Raw genomic sequence first — 19383 nt, 5'->3', positions numbered from 1 at the left:
CATGGTAACTAAATATTAACTCTTTTGAAACTGTCTTGCCGAGATTCCAGGAGTATCATCAAAGAAGAGCCTATAGATGAAGTTTGTCAAGGGGCACCTGTCCCAATTCCAGAGAGAAGCCTAATCCAAGGCTTACAAATCAGTGTGAATTCTGCATTATGCTTTCAAACTGCTTTCACATTCATCATTTAATTTGATTAGCAATGAATTGCATTAAAAAGAATATTGTTTTATTAAATAGTTAACTTTATTTGCTTTCATTAAACTAATAGACAAGATGAGAGCACAGAGGATAATATAAAACTCTACCAGACTAAGGCCCTGGCTGGTTGACTCATTCTGCTGCTTTTGATCTACTTCTTTTTGAGCTCCTTCAAAGCAATCACATTAAGCTGTGCTGTGTGTGATGCCTTGAGTCTCTTGGCCCCTATAGCCAACCAGGTGCCGCCTGCCACTTGATAATTGATCAAGTGTTTGCATATGGGTCTTGACAGATTCATCCTCATAATATAGTGGCACTTAATTTCAGTGAAAAACAAACTGGCAGCCAGTTTAGATATCCAGAGGCTGGTCTTTCTCTGGTAGCAGCTGCTTGGTAGAGCTTGTCAGGAGGTAGATGGCATTGGCATTTGGGAGTGGAGTCACCTTCTGGAGAAGTGGCTGTGTTTTTTCCATATGAGTCCATGAAATACTTGCATGTAGAAATGGTTTACAGAAACTACTTAATCTTTATGCATATGATATTTGTGAGCTAGGAAACATTTCTTTTACCTTTATGGAAGTAGGGAGGAAAAGAAAGTAAAAGAAAAAATGGGAAAAATAAAAGAGGATATGAATACTTTCTATGGTTAGATTATTTTGAGTATATTACCTACATAGCAAATGCCATGAAATGTTTAAAATGTTCATTTGACAGCCATTTGGTTTTAAGATGGTAAATGTTATTAACAACAACAAAAACCAGCAATGTCACAGCAGAAGGTTGGCTAAGTGGTCTAACCTGTACTGATTGATGAGTGGGTGCACTGTAGTCCAGGCCTTAGAGGACAACGCTTTTCAGAGACTAGATTCAACCCTGAGGATGCAGAAACATGGTCAGTATATCCAGTGATAATTAAGTTCATGAATATTTGAGTCACAAAAACCAAGTTTATTTCTTATAAAATGAATAATGTAGTTAACCATATCCATATCTACACAGGGCTAAAACTGTAAAGTGACCAGAATTCCATCAGCCAGTCAGAACAATGACAGCTCCTTCAAATAATGCTTAAGATGCAACACCATTTTTAACTTGATTTTCAAGTTTCCTTTTAGTAGTTTCTTGGCAGAATACTTTCGTGACGTTTCTTCCAATGGAGTACGATGGTAGTCTATTACATCTGGCTGTAGAGTCAGAAAATATCTACATTCTAATTCCTGTTCTGCCAGTTATTAGTTGTTTCACTCCAAGAAAGTAATTCAAACACTTGAACTTTAGTTTCTGGAGGAGTGAAATGGAAACAATATCTTTGTAGGTATTTTCAAAGCTTTGCAGATAATGTATATAAAACATCTACTATAGAGTCTAGCACATAGTAGGTATTTAATAAATGATGGCTATCCTTATCACTCCTGTCATCATCATCATCTTAAAAGCTTTACTCTAATTTTAGACGTATCTTCATTAGATGTTTAGATTCTACCTTCCCATTCCAATTTTGGAGACATTCTATCCCTTAAGGAAACTTAAAGTATTATGTATGTATAGACTTTACGAACCTCTCCTGGGTTCACGCTGTTCTACTGCCTCAGCCTCTTGAGTAGCTGGGACTACAGGCTCCCACCACCACACTTGGCTAATGTTTTCTGTATTTTTAGTAGAGACAGGTTTTCACTGTGTTAGCCAGGATGGTCTCAAGCTCCCGACTTCGTGATCTGCCTGCCTTGACCTCCCAAAGTGCTGGGATTACAAGCGTGAGCCACTGTGCCCAACCGGCAGATATTCTTTGAGAGTCTACTATGTCTAAGGCAATGATGGAACAGAACTTCATAATGCTCATATATTTTCAGGAAAGAAGGGCAGGAAATTTAGTGACAACGGGATTATGTTGTAAGATCTATAGTAGACATACAGTCAAAATCATACTAATCAATTAGTAGGCCTATTAATCAATGATTAGGCAGTTTATCAATTGGGCAGATTACTTCAGTAAATCAGCCAAATCTAATCACATTACTCTTTAAAAGCACAGAATTGTCGTTAACTGGTAGCAGAAGAGAAAATCAGAGAGATTCAAAGAATGAAAAATACTTGACTTGCTATTGCTGGATTGAAGGTGGAGAGGGCCGTGTAAGAAAGCAGCCATTCAGAGTACATTTTTTCTTTTTCCTTTTTTATGTTTTTTTTTTTATTATACTTTAAGTTTTAGGGTACATGTGCACAGCGTGCAGATTTGTTACATAGGTATACATGTGCCATATTGGTTTGCTGCGCCCATTAACTTGTCATTTACATTAGGTATTTCTTCTAATGCTATCCCTCCCCCTGCTCCCCATCCCATGAAAGGCCCTGGGGTGTGATGCTCCCTGTCCTGTGTCCAAGTGTTCTAATTGTTCAATTCCCACTTATGAGTGAGAACATGCGGTGTTTGGTTTTCTGTCCTTGTGAAAGTTTGCTCAGAATGATTGTTTCCAGGGGCATCTATTTCCCTGCAAAGGACAGAAACTCATCCTTTTTTTATGGCTGCATATTATTCCATGGTGTATATGTGCCACATTTTCTTAATCCAGTCTATCATTGATGGACATTTGGGTTTGTTGCAAGTCTTTGCTATTGTGAATAGTGCTGCAATAAACACACGTGTGCATGTGTCTTTATAGTAGCATGATTTATAATCCTTTGGTATTGCTGGATCAAATGGTATTTCTAGCTCTAGATCCTTGAGGAATCACCATACTGTCTTCCACAATGGTTGAACTAGTTTACACTCCCACCAACAGTGTAAAAGTGTTCCTATTTCTCCACATCCTCCACAGCATCTGTTGTTTCTTGACTTTTTAATCATCGCCATTCTAACTGGTGTGAGATGGTATCTCATCGTGGTTTTGATTTGCATTTCTCTGATGACCACTGATGATGAGCGTTTTTTCATGTGTCTGTTGGCTGCATAAATGTCTTCTTTTGAGAAATGTCTGTTCATATCCTTTGCCCACTTTTTGATGGGGTGGTTTTTTTTTCTTGTAAATTTGTTTAAGTGTTTTGTAGATTCTGGATATTAGCCCTTTGTCAGATGGATAGATTGCAAAAATTTTCTCCCATTCTGTAGATTGCCTGTTCACTCTGATATAATTTCTTTTGCTGTGCAGAAGCTCTTTAGTCTAATTAGATCCCATTTGTCAATTTTGGCTTTTGTTGCCATTGCTTTTGGTGTTTTATTCTTGAAGCCCTTGCCCATACCCATGTCCTGAATGGTATTGCCTAGGTTATCTTCTAGGGTTTTTATGGTCTGAGGTCTAACATTTCAGTCTTTACTCCATCTTGAATTAATTTTTGTATAACGTATAAGGGAGGGATTCAGTTTCAGCTTTCCACATATGACTGGCCAGTTTTCACTCAGAGTACCTTTTTAAAGATTGTATTGATAGGACTCAGCTCAGGATTGAGGCACTTTAACAAAAGCTGATAGATAATATGCTATCTACCTATACTGTACCTAATAAATCTTACAGCATTGTCACTCCCTCTGTCCTGTCAGTATCATTATTTAACAAAGATCTGTAGTGAAAGTATGTTCAAAATTGTACAGTAACATAGAGGTGGACATTTGTATCTCCTGCAGAGGTAAGAATGACATAAGAGAAGGCTTCCCAGAGGATATTAGATCCTCCCCACCACAACTATGGTGATTATCTTTGTCGTTGTCATTCATTGCTATCATTCTTGCAATCATCAAATATCAGTTTTTGAGAACTTACTGCTTACCAGGTACTGTATGAGGCAATGATATGCATGATCTCAAACAATTCCCATAACCTCCTAATGACTTAGGTACTGTTATTATCTGCATTCTATAGATAAGGGAATGATGCTTACAGAAGTAAAACAGCTTGATTAGTGTTAAACAGCAGGTCATTAATTCAAACCTGGCACTTACCAAACAGCCCATGATCTTAATCATTATGCCACTACTACCTCAATTCATTTGATTCAAGATACTTGATCTTAACAAGTTTCATATGTATAGCTGGTATATTAATTGTTTCAATTTTACAATTGAAGACCCTGAGGTTGATATAAATTATTTTCCCAAATAATTGGGTAAAATGTGAGAGCCATATTCAAAGATTTCTAACTTCAAGTTTTACATTTCTCTATCACATTTCGTAGATCCTCAAATAAAAGTAAGATAGGCAAATTATGAGGTCCATATACACATACATTTATATTTTATATATGTATGCCAGAGAAAGAGATCCCTTCATTTCACAGGCTACAGGTCTATAAATATTATTCTGCTCTTGTTTCAAGGCTTTGAGTTAGTAATAGCATGGTCTGATTTTTATCTTTGGTTCTATTTTCCTTTTGAGCTTTATTTTATTTCTCCTCCTTTTCTTGATTTTTGGGAATCATCTTTTTAACATTATTAACTCTATAGTTTTTAGTCACCTTTGAAGAGGTCCTACTGAGTAATGATCTTCTTTCTCCTTCTGAACGCTGAGGAAGAAATTTATAAATATTATTGGCTGGAAGGGATGTTTATCAGGAAAGCATTATCACCTGTATCTCTTAGTTCTTTTAACTTTCTTTCCTCATTCTTTCTACTTCTTTGCATTCTCTTTCTTCTTACCTTTTCCTGCCTCTTTTTTTTTTCTTTCCTCCTCACGATCATCCCTTTTTTCTCCCTGTCCTCTCTTCCTCTCTTGAATTTAGCAGGTAAACAGTGTATTCTCATTTAAAATTTCACAATTGGGTTTCTGCATTTCTAAATAGTGTTATATAATGAACTGGGCTTTGCAGTCCAAATATAACCAGCTAATATTTTATCTTTACCTTTTGTTGACTTTGTAATCCTGGGCAAATTGAAGTCTCTTAGACTTAGTTTGCCCTTTTTAACAATGGAGGTAGTCTATAAAAGAATGGTAGACTTTTCCATAATACAGATACAAATCTAATATTGCCTGAAACAGAGAGAAGGTACACAATGGAGAACTCTCTTTCAGTTAAAGAAAATATTTTAAAATTGGCCCCAGGTGTGGTGTTAGGCATTCTTTTTATATTTGTCTTCTTAAATTGGTATGGCTCAATTTTGCACCAGATCGTAAAATTTCCATTGGCAGAGACTGGTTCTTACTCATATTTTGTCCCAATTGCCCAACCCAATATGTGACAGATGCTCAATAAGCTTAATAAGTAGGATATTTGTTAAATGGAGCCTAAAGTGAGGCCAGTTCAAGCCAAGGATGCAGATTTCACCATCAGACAGCCTGGGTGCTCTCATTTCACTTTCACCCCCAAAGCAGCCTCTGCTACAAGGAAAGCATCCAGGTTGGTCCCTCTGCTGGTGAGAGATTGTTGGCAGCATTTCCCTCTAAATCAGAGAGTAGAAGAAAAGACTGCTCGACCAGCTGTCGTCAACAACTTAGAAAACTTAAATGTTTAGGCAATTATAAGTTTCCCATGGTGTTCTCTAATGCTCTTTTCAAGGATACTATTTTTTTAATCAACTGAACAAAAGCCTCACAAAAATAGCAGAGTGCTGCAACTCCAGCCCACAAAGATGCAGAAGAACATGGCCATGCATTTCCTCTCTGGAAGCTTCTACATTGCTTTTGAGGCACTGCTGCCCACTCCTGACACACTGATGTGCCCAGGGTCTCTGCCCTATGTGCCCAGAGTCTTGCTGACTCTACATTCTCTCCTTGGGCAAACAACAGTCGCTCCATCTGACACCTCACAAATATCTACACTTCTGATCTGGCTGTCCAAATTTACCCTACCTACCCATCACCTTTTAAATATTTTACAAATGTCCCATAGGCACCTGAGTTCATCACAGGAATAAAGTTTATATTCCCCACCTAAACTCATTCTCTTTCTATATTTTCTACCTTAGAGAGTAGCATAAACAGCCACTTAATTCTCACAGCAGTCATACAAGTAGATATTATTATCTTTATTTTTGCTGAGTAGAAACCTAAAACTTGAAGACATCAGTTAGATGTAAAGCAAAAGAGCTGCCTTCAATCCCAGATCATCCTACTCCAAAACTGTGTCTCTTCCAGTAAGCTTTACGAGAAAGAGAAGAACAGAGAAGAAGAAGGAAAAACATATTTGTTCATCAGTGGAGCAATTAACATCCTCTATCTATTGCTTCTAGTATCACTCAAATGAACCTATGTCTTTTCCTAGGATCACCCACCCTGCTAAATAAATGGCATACATTTAATGATATAATGAAATTGAAAATAGTTGAAGTTATTTTATTTTATTAAATCACATGATATACCTTTTGAGATTACATATGCAAATACTCTCTCCTTCACCCATTGCTGAAACACAGTCCTTATTAATAGAAAATAGCTTCATAATTCTAGGATGGCATAATCAAAACTAATGGAAGGGGACGTGACAAATTGACCTTGTACTCTAGAATAAGTACTTATTGGAGAACTTTCTATGAGCAAAACACCATTCTTGTCTTACATGCAAGGCATAGATAGAATAGCTGAGAAATTTCAACATTATTTATAAAGATAAGGCAGTTTAAAAGTACATAAAGCTCCTATTATCCTCTTTTTGTCATTGTCTAGATCATGAATGATGTTAAGGTTAGATGATTTAGAGTCAGCCTAACATGGTACACTTAAAGGGAAGGGGAAAAATGTTAGGAGGATTTATAGGGCTTTGTTTGCTTTGCTAAAGAGTTTGTCAACTGTAAGAGATTATTTTGCCTTTTTTAGGTGGTGATTAATTTTTTGAAAACTTCTCTATTATCTAGGATTGTTATAATGTTCATTATTTAAAATATTAAGTATATCTATTTGCATAAATTTTGTATTGAGAGTCTGATGGAAATAACTCACCAAGGTCCAAATTGACTTCATGTAATGCAGAAATTAATGGGCAATATTTGTTCTGCATAATCTGCCATAGGCAGAAGGATGCCCAGTAAAGGAGAGGAGCTGCAAGACACTCAGATGGTTTTTCCTATAGACAAAATCATGAACGAGAACTCCATTGCCAGAAAGTTTTCTGAAGCTTTGAAGCTTCAAAAGCATAGATCAATAGAAAACATTTGGGATTGAAAGTCAGGTAGACCAGGGTTTGCACTTTATTCTGTGCCCCTTTCTAATTAGTTACTTTGGGCAAGTATACTCATCTCTACGTCTAAGTTTCTACATTTTAAAAATGATGTAAAATTTTTCAGTGACAGAGTTGTTGAGGTTTAAATACTTATTGTTGCTATTGTTAAGACCTTACCAAGTTCAGTGCTTCATACTTGGAAGAAACATAATACATGGAAGAAACTTAACTATAGCTCTTATATTGCTATTTGTCTGTCAAATTCACACTGGCCAAGCTTGAGAGATTACTATATAAAGCCGTCAAGGTATTAAATAGGGGCATATTCCATTCATGTAAACAAAATTTATTTTCTTTTATGCAAAATGTTTTCCTCCCCAGTATAGAGATATAAGCTAGGTTAGCAAATACATATAAGTTATTAAGCATTAAAACAAAACAAGATGGACATTGAAGTCCAGGTCCTAGGTATTTAATCAAGAGAAATGAAAATATATGTCACACAGAGACCTGTACTCAAATTTTCATGGCAGATGTATTCACATTAGCCAAGTCAAACACAATACAAATGTCTATGACCTGAGGCATAGAATTTATAAATAAATTTGGTATATCTATACAATAGAATAATATTCATCATTGAAAAGAAATTATTGGTATACACAAAGAACAGATAAAAGTCAAAGCATCATGCTAAATGAAAGAGGCCACACAAAAAAACTTTATGATTTCATTTATATGAAATTCTACAAAAGGAATAGCTGCATTGACAGAAATGATACCAGTGGTTATCAGGGCCAGGGGTGGAATGGGAATATATTGACTGAAGGGAAACATGAGGGAAGGTTTGGGGTATTGGAAATACATATTAATGTTATCTATTATGACTATCACTACACTACAATATACACTTGTCAAAATTTATCAAATTGCACACTTAAAATTGTTGAATGCTGTTGTCTATAAAGCATATCTTAATAAAGTTAATGTAAAAAAATAAATAATGATAATATTAAGTGAACTTTTTAAGTCAAGATCAAAGTTATTTCATTTCCTATTTTTCTAGTGACCACATGGTTCTAATATTAGCAGATGGGGCCAAAACACGGAATCTCTCTGACATCATATCTCATGCCAGACTAGCCTTCTAGTGCCTACATATTTTTGCCCTAAATTGACTGATGAGGAAGCTGAAACTTGATGAGGTTAGGTAGCTGAAATGTAGAAGAGCTGGCTGGACTGCAACCCCAGATCATCTCACTCCAAAACCTGTCTCTTCCTATAAATCTTACCAGAGAAGAAAGGACAGGAAGAAAAAGATAAAAAGTGATGTAACAAGAAATACACACATATACACATGGAATGCTTTAGGTATAACTTACAAAACCCTATTTGACCCCTAATTCCTTCTGTAACATTAGCTGATCTACAAGTAGAGTTTCTTTTGCCTAAATTGATAATGAATGATGTTGGCAAATCCTTTCTCCTGTTTTTCCCAGAAGCACAGCCAAGCTACATTTTCCAGTGTCCCTTATGGTTAGATTGGTAATAGAATTGAGTTGAAGCTGATGAAATATGATTAGAAGTGATACAACTTACAGGCATGAGCATAAAACCCTCTCACATGTTCCTCTATGAGTTTTTCTCCTTTCAGCTTGGGAAAGGAGATGATCTCAAGGACAACCTCAGAAACTATGAACTGAAGATGCCAGAGCTGTCATAGTCTTGGTTCAAGACTGGCTGTGTGGAGAAGAGCTTCTCCCAGCAAAACAAAACTCACACAAACACCACCACCAACTTATTCCTGTCAAACTAGGACCAGTCATTAATATGAGCAATAAACAAACTTCTATTGTGCTGAGCTAACCACATTTAATTAGATCTATTTGTCACCATAACCTAGCCTACCATGACTAATATAAGTAGGTTAGAGGCAATCTGAGTCCTAGTATTAACAGAAGAAAACCTTAAGCAAGTTAAATTTCATAAAATTTAATGGATCAAGGAACAGTTCACAAACCAGGCAGCCCTCAGAACCTAAACAGGTTCATAGAACTCTGGTCTGCAATGTGGTCAGACAATATTTACAGATAGGAAATGGAAATGAGGTACAGAAAATGAAAGTGAGGTACAGAGACAGTTCGATTGATTATATTTCAGTGTTTGCCTTATTGGAACATAGTTTGAACAGTTGGCTGCCTGCAATTGACTGAAACTCAACTGCTGTGGTTGGCTGACCCTCAGCTGTTTGTTATAAAAGTATGCCCCTAATTTAGGCTTTCAGTTTATGCACTAAGTTAGGTTGCAGTTTGTTATGTCAGGACTAGAGTATGGAGACATCCTCAGGCCAAATTCAGTTTGATATAACACTAGTGTCATAGCAGGCTGAGTATTTTAATTAAGCCCTTGCCAAATGTTGGATTGTATTATTTCAGTTTCAAGTTATGGCCCCCTCTGAACATTCCATTCATAGTGAAGGAGATAGTTTCCCCTAAAGCCTAGAAATATCTGGACTTTGGAGCTCCTTCATGTAGAATTAGCAGCCCCTGAACCAGGATTGTCTTACTAAGTTTGTGCAAATAAATTATTTCAAGAAAGAGTAGAAGAACCCTGATAAGGACTTGTTCCTAAACTAAGTCTATTAAGGCTCTATCTCCTAGAAAATTTGATCAATTCAATGTTCTCAGACGTGACCACTTCTAGTAGCAGGCCTCTTCCTCGGAAGGGGTACGTGTAATATGAGAGGATTGGACTGCAGAGGGACACTAAGACAATGCTCACATAACCCAAATTCAATTTTTCGTTCCTTAGGCACTGTCCAGACATGCATTGCCAACACTGGTTTTCCTCTCTGTGCATTTTCCTCAGCTGCCATTGTGGACAACCTATTTTCTCTTAACATAGTTTTCTTCTTTAGCTCAGCTGATACCAATGAGTCAAGTCTTGTTCTGGCTTGGGAACTATTCATTCTCTTTGAAGAGACTCCTCATATTTCTAAACCCATCCATTATATGTTGATTTTATCAGTCAAACATTCTGTGTTCTCTGGAGACATTCAGGTATTATTCAGCCAACGATTCATGCCAGCTCACCAGTATATAGATTAAAACACACACACACACACAACAAGAACTTAAAAAACAAAAGCCTCACCTCATTCAGTCTGTGTTACAGAAGTAATCAGCAAATGAATTGCTTACGTTTTCCTCTTGTTAGATAATGTAATATGAAAGAAAGAGCCAGTTAGATCTAGATTCAAAAACTTGCACAAAACCTACTGGGGATGTGCTACTTGCATCAATTTGTTTGGACTCTCTTTCCTATAAAGTAAGAAAATTAAAACCATATGTTTTGGGTAATTATTAAATGTGCTAATTTCCTCTTTTCTCAGTTCAACATAGGATAGGCCACATTGAGTTTCCCATCCCTGTGAGTACATTACATTCTGTACTCTAGGTATTAGGTTGGTGTGAAAGTAATTGTGGTTTTTGTCATGCTTACATTTACTTGTAAGGCATTTCTAGAGGGTTCTTAAGTATCAATAAAATGTCTGATGAAATGACCTATTAAAATTCCTTACAAATTTGAGGGCCTGATGGGCTTTTGATAAATCGCATAGAAGTAGACCAAGTATGAGAGCAACCTGCAGTGTTGATCTTGCCAGAGTTTTCAGATTGTGAGTGACACTGAAATCACATGTCTATAACTAAAGAGCCAATGGGCGAGGACCATGACGTATCACAGCCTGGTTCAAATCCACAGTGCAAACAAAAACAATTATTTTCTTAATTGCTATATTTAATATTGGAATACTTGAAATCTCCTTACAGAATTAAAGGTTGTCTGTGGAAGAGTAAGTCATTGAGACTATATTAATTCAATCTTACAATGAGCCGTTATTTTAATTCTCATTGAATAACTGGTTTCACAGTATATTTGATAATAAATCATGTTAAGCACACAAAAAGTTGTCTAATCCTGGAAGTATGTAAGTAGGATCTGGATGACAGTTTCTTAGAGTAAAAAATGGAGACAACACAATTAAAAGATAGGACATCACCTGGTGGCAAGACTGTTCTAAAACTAATTGTGTGACCTTGTGAAAGCCACTTAATCACTTTGACTTTTAGTTTTATTATCAATAAGTCACACTTGTAATCCTTACCACAGAAGATTTTTATAAGGAATAGAAATATCTATAAGGTACCTAGGCAATTTGTGTAAGATAGCAGGCAGTAAAATATGGTGGCAGTAGTTGTTATTTAAAAAAATAATTCCCCACGGTGAAATCCCGTCTCCATTAAAAAATACAAAAAACTAGCCAGGCGAGGTGGCGGGCACCTGTAGTCCCAGCTACTCGGGAGGCTGAGGCAGGAGAATGGCATAAACCTGGGAGGTGGAGCTTGCGGTGAGCTGAGATCTGGCCACTGCACAGAGCAAGAATCTGTCTCAAAAAAAAAAAAAAAAAATTCCCACACTGAGTTGTTGAGTTGTGTCTTCATAAATTCACTACCTCTGGGATCATCTTGACTGAAATGGTGGTAATGTCACCTGCTCTGTAGTGTTTTGGTGTGTATGAGACAGGTAACACAAATGCAATTGTTTTACAAACTGTAAACATTCTGTAAACCTAAATAAGTTTTGCAGTATACATGTCATTATTATTATTACTGTCCCTTTCAATTCTAAATTTGTAATTTTGGATACAAGAGAAACAAAAGAATCACTGAATCACATGGGAAATGATTATTTCCTCCAAGATTAGAGTCCCCTTTTATGTTAAAAAAAGAATGCAAAAACTATTGAGCCAAATATTAAATGACTTAAAACAAAAAAGCCAAAAATCTTAGCGACATCTCTCACTGAAGTTCTCAAGGAATATTCTAAACACTAATCTTCATGGACAGGTTAGGTCACTATTAATCACCTAGTGGAAAGTCTCCACTTAATAACCCCATCATATTTTACTTTTTATACTTACTGAATCAGTGTAAATATCTTTCCCCTCCTCCTTTAACATCAATGCTTAGCAAATACATATAATAGGCCTTACCCAATTCAGCTTTTCTGGTATTTTAGTCTTTGTCGGCTTATGTTTCTTTCAATTAACATGTGTTTGTAACTTCCCTAATGTCCTATTTCCTGCTGAACAGAATCTTTGTTTTCTTATTTAGAGATGATATTCAATATTCTCCATGCAGTCTCATTGAAGCCTTACACAATGCTATCATGAATATATTAGCAGTAAAACAGTTTTATTTTCTATAGCATCAAATGTATACTCTATTTCCCAACATTTTAAAAAGTGAATATTATAAAGCAGACAAATAAGGCAATTGATTTGTGTAAGACTCAGTCTTAATGAATGGGCCCTAATGTATTAATTAATATGAGACTGAGTTCTCAAATATGGGTTACAAAAAGTTGTCTAATCCTGGAAGTATGTAAGTAGGATACCCTTTTAAATACCCTTGCACAGACTGTGGAGTCCTAATTCAATTAACTGTTCTGCAGATTTTCACTGACCAGTAGTCATCTTTGACATTTTTGAGCCCACAAGCTATAAACAAATTTTAAAAACCCAAAAAGTTATATGAAAAGTTAAAAGCTGTGGGCTGGGTGGGGTGGCTTATGCCTGTAATCCCAGCACTTTGAGAGGCCGAGGCAGGTAGATCACCTGAGGGCAGGAGTTCAAGACCAGCCTGGCCAATATGGCGAAACCCTGTCTCTACTAAAAATACAAAAATTAGCTGGGCATGGTGGCAGGTGGCTGTAACCTCAGCTACTTGGGAGGCTGAGGCAGGAGAATCACTTGAATCTGGGAGGCCAGGGTTGTAGTGAGCCAAGATCGCGCTATTGCACTCTAGCCTGGGGGAGAAGAACGAGGCTTCATCTCAAAAAAAAAAAAAAAAAAAAGCAAATAAACAAAAGCAGAAGGAAAAGAAACATTAAAAACTAAACTACAACAACAACAAAAACAGTTCCTTGTGGTTAATACTCATTTAGAATATTGTGAAATATGAAGTCTTCTCAACTGAGAATTCACTTCCCTGCATTAAAAAAATAAAAACACAACAAAGAAGGAACAGGCAAGCTCTCCGGAGAAAATGGCTAAAGCCAAAGCTGAGTTGAAATCTTCCTTTTTCTCCAAAAGAAGGGTATCTCATTGATGACCTCCTCATGGCTGGTGTGTCCCTTCAGAGAAGCCTGAGATGTGAAGGGTAAATATCCCCTCAGGCAAGAAATGGAAACAGAACAAAAAGCCGTGGACACTTGCCATTGTCTCTTACACAAACTGTTTTGTTAAACATACTTTACAGAGTAGGGGTGTCCAATCATTTGGCTTCTCTGGACCACACTGGAAGAATAAGAATTAACTTGGGCCACACATAAAATACACAAACACTAATGAGAGCTGATGAGCTTAAAAAAGTCTCAAAAAAAAATCTTATAATGTTTCAAGAAAGTTTATGAATTTTTGTTGGGCTGCATTCAAAACTGTCCTGGGCCACGTGCAGCCATATGCCACAGGTTGGATAAGCTTGCTGTAGAGCTTTCCTGCCTCATTGTCTAGAATAATGCATGACTGCAGCCTGTCAGTTTACCATCACCCATCCCTCCACCCATTCTGTCATCACATGTTCACTGAGAATCTACTGTTTGCCAGACATTGTAGGTAATGGGGATGTAGAGATACAGAAAGGATAGTACCTGCTTTCAAGGGTATACTTTGAGATATTTCAAGGGTAACATATTTTTTCATAGGCTCTTACAGAGACCAAACAACAAATATGTGGTAAGACATAGTATGTTGTAAAAAATGTAAGAGTAGGGTAACAAGAGAAGTGGCTGAACATGTGCTTATAGAATTAATTGTAAGACACTTGTGCCAAACTGAGTCAAGCAGGTTTTCATATGGTTCCATTTTGCAAATATTTTGACATACTAATTGTTTAAAGAAAGCTAAATACACAGCATTTCCAAGCTAACTGTACAGTGGGAATTTAGTTTCAGTTTGAGCTGAGACCAGCTTGGTTGGGGAGACCCTAACCCAGCAGTGCTAGAGGAATTAAAGACACAAACACAGAAATATAAAGGTGTGAAGTGGGAAATCAGGGGTCTCATAGCCTTCAGAACTGAGAGCCCCAAACAGAGATTTACCCACGTATTTATTAACAGCAAGCCAGTCATTAGCATTGTTTCTGTAGATATTAGATTAACAAAAAGTATCCCTTATGGGAAACAAAGGGATGGGCCGAAACAAAGGGATGGGCCGAAATAAAGGGATGGGTTTGGCTAGTTATCTGCAGCAGGAGCATGTCCTTAAGGCACAGATTGCTCATGCTATTGTTTGTGGTTTAAGAATGCCTTTAAGCAGTTTTCTGCCCTAGGTGGGGTGTTTCTTGCCCTCATTTAGGTAAAACCACAACGTTCCAGCATGGGTGTTATGGCCATCATGAACATGTCACAGTACTGCAGAGATTTTGTTTATGGCCAGTTTGGGGGCCAGTTTATGGCCAGATTTTGGGGAGCCTGTTCCCAACAGTTTGCTTTTGTTTATCATGAAACTATGACTAGGAATTATTTGGAAATTAAATTGCAGATGATAGGAAGTCATTGGGTGATTAGAAACCAGGGTACATTGTGCACAGATTTAAATTTTAGCAAAATACTCTTACATCAATGGTAGAATAATTGTTATAAAAAAGAGAGAATAGGGAGGGGAGTAGTTGAGATATCTAAATATTAGTCCAAATAAAGAACAAGAAAATTCTGCACTAAAGTAGTGACAGTTGAAAGAAAAGAGAATACATAGAGAGCTTGTTGATTTTCAGAGCTTCCGGCAAGGCTGAACTGTATAGAAACTAAGAGGACCAGAAGGAAAATAAGGAAAAAGATAACATGTCCACCTGGACACATTAAATTTGAGGAGCCTTCGGTATGAATGTTCTGGCATTGTGAGGAGGTATAGGTAGCAGTGAAAACTATGGTAGTAGATGATATCTGGAGTTATAAAGGCAAGAGCCTAAACTACTTTGTGATTTCTGCAGAGTATTTAGGACTCTGATTAAGGAGTCTACCTGTTATACATTGGGCATTTATGACATAGTGTCTTCAACTATTGCCTCGTACAGTTGCTTTATCAAACTCGCCTCCTATTCCACATGTGCAAGAGGAAAAAAAAGCTAATACATTACTTAACCATTAACTCTGAAAAGCAGAATAAAAGGCTAAGTGCAATGTAAAATCATTTTATAAGGTTTAAAGCATACTATCTCCATATGTTCATGTTCTACTAGAATTTTTCTTATAAGTAAGATGATCTTGAAAACAATTTCTACATAGAGTAGGCCCTTTGTATCCATGGATTCCAAATCTGTGGAGTTAATGAACCATGGATCAAAAATATTTAGAAAAAGGTTTCCTCTGTACTGAACATGTATGATTATATCATGTTAAGTGTTTTAGGCAACCTAGAGTTGATTTACAGTATAGGGGAAGATGTACACAGGTAATATGCAAATACTCTGCCATTTTATATCAAGAACATGGAACATCTTGAATTCGAGTGTTCATGGGAGGTCCTGAACTCAGTTGCACACTAATACAGAGAAACAATTGTACTATAAAACAACTAACAAATCTAAGGAACAATGAAGAACAAGAGAAATATTTCTACAGGCAAAAGATCCTTGGAGACTTTTTTTTCAGTGACATATGAAACTTGTTTTATAAACATATTTTGCTATGAATTCAGATGTCTATTTTTTTTTTTTTTTTGAGACGGAATCTTACTCTGTCTCCCAGGCTGGAGTGCAGTGGCTCCATCTTCGCTCACTGCAAGCTCTGCCTCCCGGATTTACTTACACCATTCTCCTGCCTCAGCCCCTTGAGTAACTAGGACTACAGGCGCCCGCCATCACGCCCGGCTAATTTTTGTTATTTTTAGTAGAGATGGGGTTTCACCGTGTTAGCCAGGATGTTCTTGACCTAGTGATCCGCCCGCCTCGGCCTCCCAAAGTGCTGGGATTACAGGCATGAGCCACCGCGCCCGGCCCATAGTAGAACTTTTATAACTGCTTATTGAATGTGTTAGTACTTTCATCTGGACACTCAAATACCCTTTCTGTCTTAAAAGGAAATCACACTATCTGTGTCTAGGTATCTTACCACATTTAACCTTGAACTCTCTTCTTGCTGAAAATCTGACTGAAACAACTAACATATTGTTAAAATAGCCCAGGGGCATGCATTTCACTGCTTCTTCTATGTATTTTTCTGTTCAGAAACTAAGATATATAACCTACCTGGAGCACATTTCCATAGTCAACCAATAAAATCTTCTGCCTAGAGATTTGAGTGCAAGGCCCTTGGCTTTTTTTAAATGATCACTTTTCTTCCAGTAGTTGTTTTAGGCATTGTTTTTTCTATTTACCTCTCCACTCCTGCCATGACATTTTCATACTACAGTTCTCCTGTGTATTTGTTTATGTATTTGGGGCCTGTTGGAAGGCACAAACAATTATGATGTCTAAGATTTATTTATAGACTCAAAAAAAAAAAAAAACCCAACAACTATTTTTGCCCAATGGGAGATATACTACTTCCACTAAAAATGTATGCTAACACCAAAACCACACTATTTCTGTTACACTCCATTTTTAAATTTGGATTTGGGCTTTTCTTTGTTAAGACAGTATGGTGGTATTTACCATAATGGCTGGTGGATTCGGACCTGAATCCAACCCCAGTTCAATAATTTTTACCCTGGGCAATACATTTATTTAACCTCTCTCCATTTCCTCAATCTTCTTGTTTGACAAATGGAGATAATGATACTTGACAGAAGGAACTATAGTGAGCATTAGATAAGATAATGCCTATAAATTGCTCCCTATAGCAAGTTCTCAGAAAAAATTTAGTGGTTTGTTGTTATCAGGAAAACAGTCTAAGTGGGAGAAATAAATGAACAAGGAGAGAGTTGAAAGTGGGTTTTGGTGTAAAATTTACTAACTGTGTGACCTGGGAAATTCATTTAAACAGGGGAAATAGTACTGACCAAATAGGATATTTGTGAGGACTTAATGAATTAATTGCATTTACAAAGCATATATGTATGTGGTGGCTGGTAGTTTGCTTTGGCAAATAAAGTCATTGAGTTGAAAACTGGTTTAAGCCTTGGTAAAAGTTAATCCTGGGGAGGCATATAGGATGGTTCACAATTTTCAGTTCCTAGATCTCTAGGGTTATAATTGGAAGAAAAAGGTAATAATTGAATACCTCTAAGCTACTATCACTATTTCAAAAAGTCTAGCAGAAGTTAGGTATGTCTCTAAAATAAGAACATTCTGGAAATGTTTTATATTAGAAAATATTGGTTGTCATATCTATACTAGGATTACAGATCAGCAGTTCTTTCTAGCTGTGATCAATAAAGACTAGGAAATGAAGTATTTTAGACCAAGGCTAGATTTTGGAGCCAGAAAATAGAAGTAAGTTAGTATCTCAGAGTGTATCCATGAAAACGTGATCTAACCTTTCTGCATTTATAAAATGGGGACAGTAATATCTACTATGAAAGATTCTTGTCAGGATACGTGAGATAATCAATATAAACTACCTAGCAAAATGACATGAAAAATTGTCTCTAAATTTCATTGCCTCCCATTCATTGATAAATGCAAGTTTAATATAATATTTCAAAATACAAGGTCATATGAGAGAGAGAGAGAGATAGAGAGAGAGCCAACATAATGAATGCTCTGTGCTGAAAAGCAAAAACAGATTGTTGGTGTGTGTTGCAGCCAGGAAGAAACTGTAAATAATAATGCAGGAGGTAGGAGACTAGTGACTTGCGCTACATAGGGAGAGGTCCGGATGGAGAGGTAACCCCTTTATGAGGAGGATTTAGGTGGAAGTAAAATCAGAGGTATCAGCACCATCTGACCTTGATAGTTGAGTTGGATTTTGAACCCAGATGGTATCTGGCTCCAAATCATCTACTAAGCAACCACACTGTCGCCCTTGTTCTATAAAAACAAGAAAGCAATTCCCTGTAAGTTTATATCTTAGCACGATTCTTCCAAGAAAGAGTCACTAACAACCTTGTAAGTGGTGTTTGTTCAGTTAATCTTGATTGAATGAATGACTGAATAAGGGAATTAATTGGGGCATGGATAAATGGAAGAATGGATGAGTAACTGGGTGGCTGGCTGGCTAACTGGATGAATACATGCCAATAAATGGTTAACTGCTTCACGTAGAAAGTGTGGCTATGCCAAAAATAGATTACAAAGGAAGTATAATGCATAATCTCTGTTACTGAGGAAAATCAATAAAACTGGTCACCTGAAACAACTCTAGAAAGACTGAGTCATTGTGAGAATCTGGTATAGGTGGTGGAAACACTGATTCACACATGATTCATCCTGTAATTGTCCTCAAGAGTCTAGCCTTCTTAATTTACAGATGAAGATAACCAGGAGGCAGTGACATGCAGAGAGCTGCACATTTAATATGTGACAGAACTAATCAAACCTAGTTCTCAAGACAATCACCTGTGTAGTGCATTTTTGGTTGTACCTAGTCTATAAAATAGTTCCAAACATCAAGGCAATTATTATTATTTTTTATTGCAGCCTCTTAGAGAAATAATATTAACCAAGGAGATTCAGGCTTTCTAAAGAGATGGCTCCTTTTGGATGAGAATGCCATACTCCCAGATAGGATTCAGAATTAGAAACTGAATGCAGGTTAAAGAAATGTTATTGTTTTTCTTATTTATAAAGTTATACTTGAATCAACCCAGACTAGAGAATATACTTACCACATATAAATCTTTTCCTGTTAAATGGAAGAACTAGACTAGGATTTACACGCATTCTTTGGGGATCACAGTTAGTTACAGTTTTTGAAAGTATGTGATTGATTATAAAACATACATGAAAATCCTGAAACATTCAAAATTTATGTACATGGCAGAGGAAAAAATAAATAAACAGAGGGACAGGTTTACAAATCATGCAACAAATCTGAAATAAAGGGATTTGATTTTCCCAACCTTATTTTACACTTGAGTTATCAATGATTTATATTAT

General features: G+C 36.7%; 1 long non-coding RNA gene across 1 annotated transcript in view; it reads left to right on the top strand.

Annotated features, from left to right (window-relative positions):
- Nucleotides 1–13711, top strand: part of LOC117075822 — a 32746-nt gene extending 19035 nt beyond the window's left edge. The window contains exons 3-4 of the long non-coding RNA XR_004434156.1: nt 1866–1869; nt 13611–13711. This is a non-coding gene — a long non-coding RNA (uncharacterized LOC117075822). The remainder of the gene's footprint in view (nt 1–1865; nt 1870–13610) is intronic.
- Nucleotides 13712–19383: the final 5672 nt, after the last annotated feature.

Source organism: Trachypithecus francoisi, unplaced genomic scaffold, assembly GCF_009764315.1.
Source record: "Trachypithecus francoisi isolate TF-2019V2 unplaced genomic scaffold, Tfra_2.0 Contig00190, whole genome shotgun sequence".
NCBI lineage: Eukaryota > Metazoa > Chordata > Mammalia > Primates > Cercopithecidae > Trachypithecus > Trachypithecus francoisi.
The sequence above is the reverse complement of the archived record's forward strand: the minus strand, read 5'-3'. Positions and strand labels throughout refer to the sequence as shown.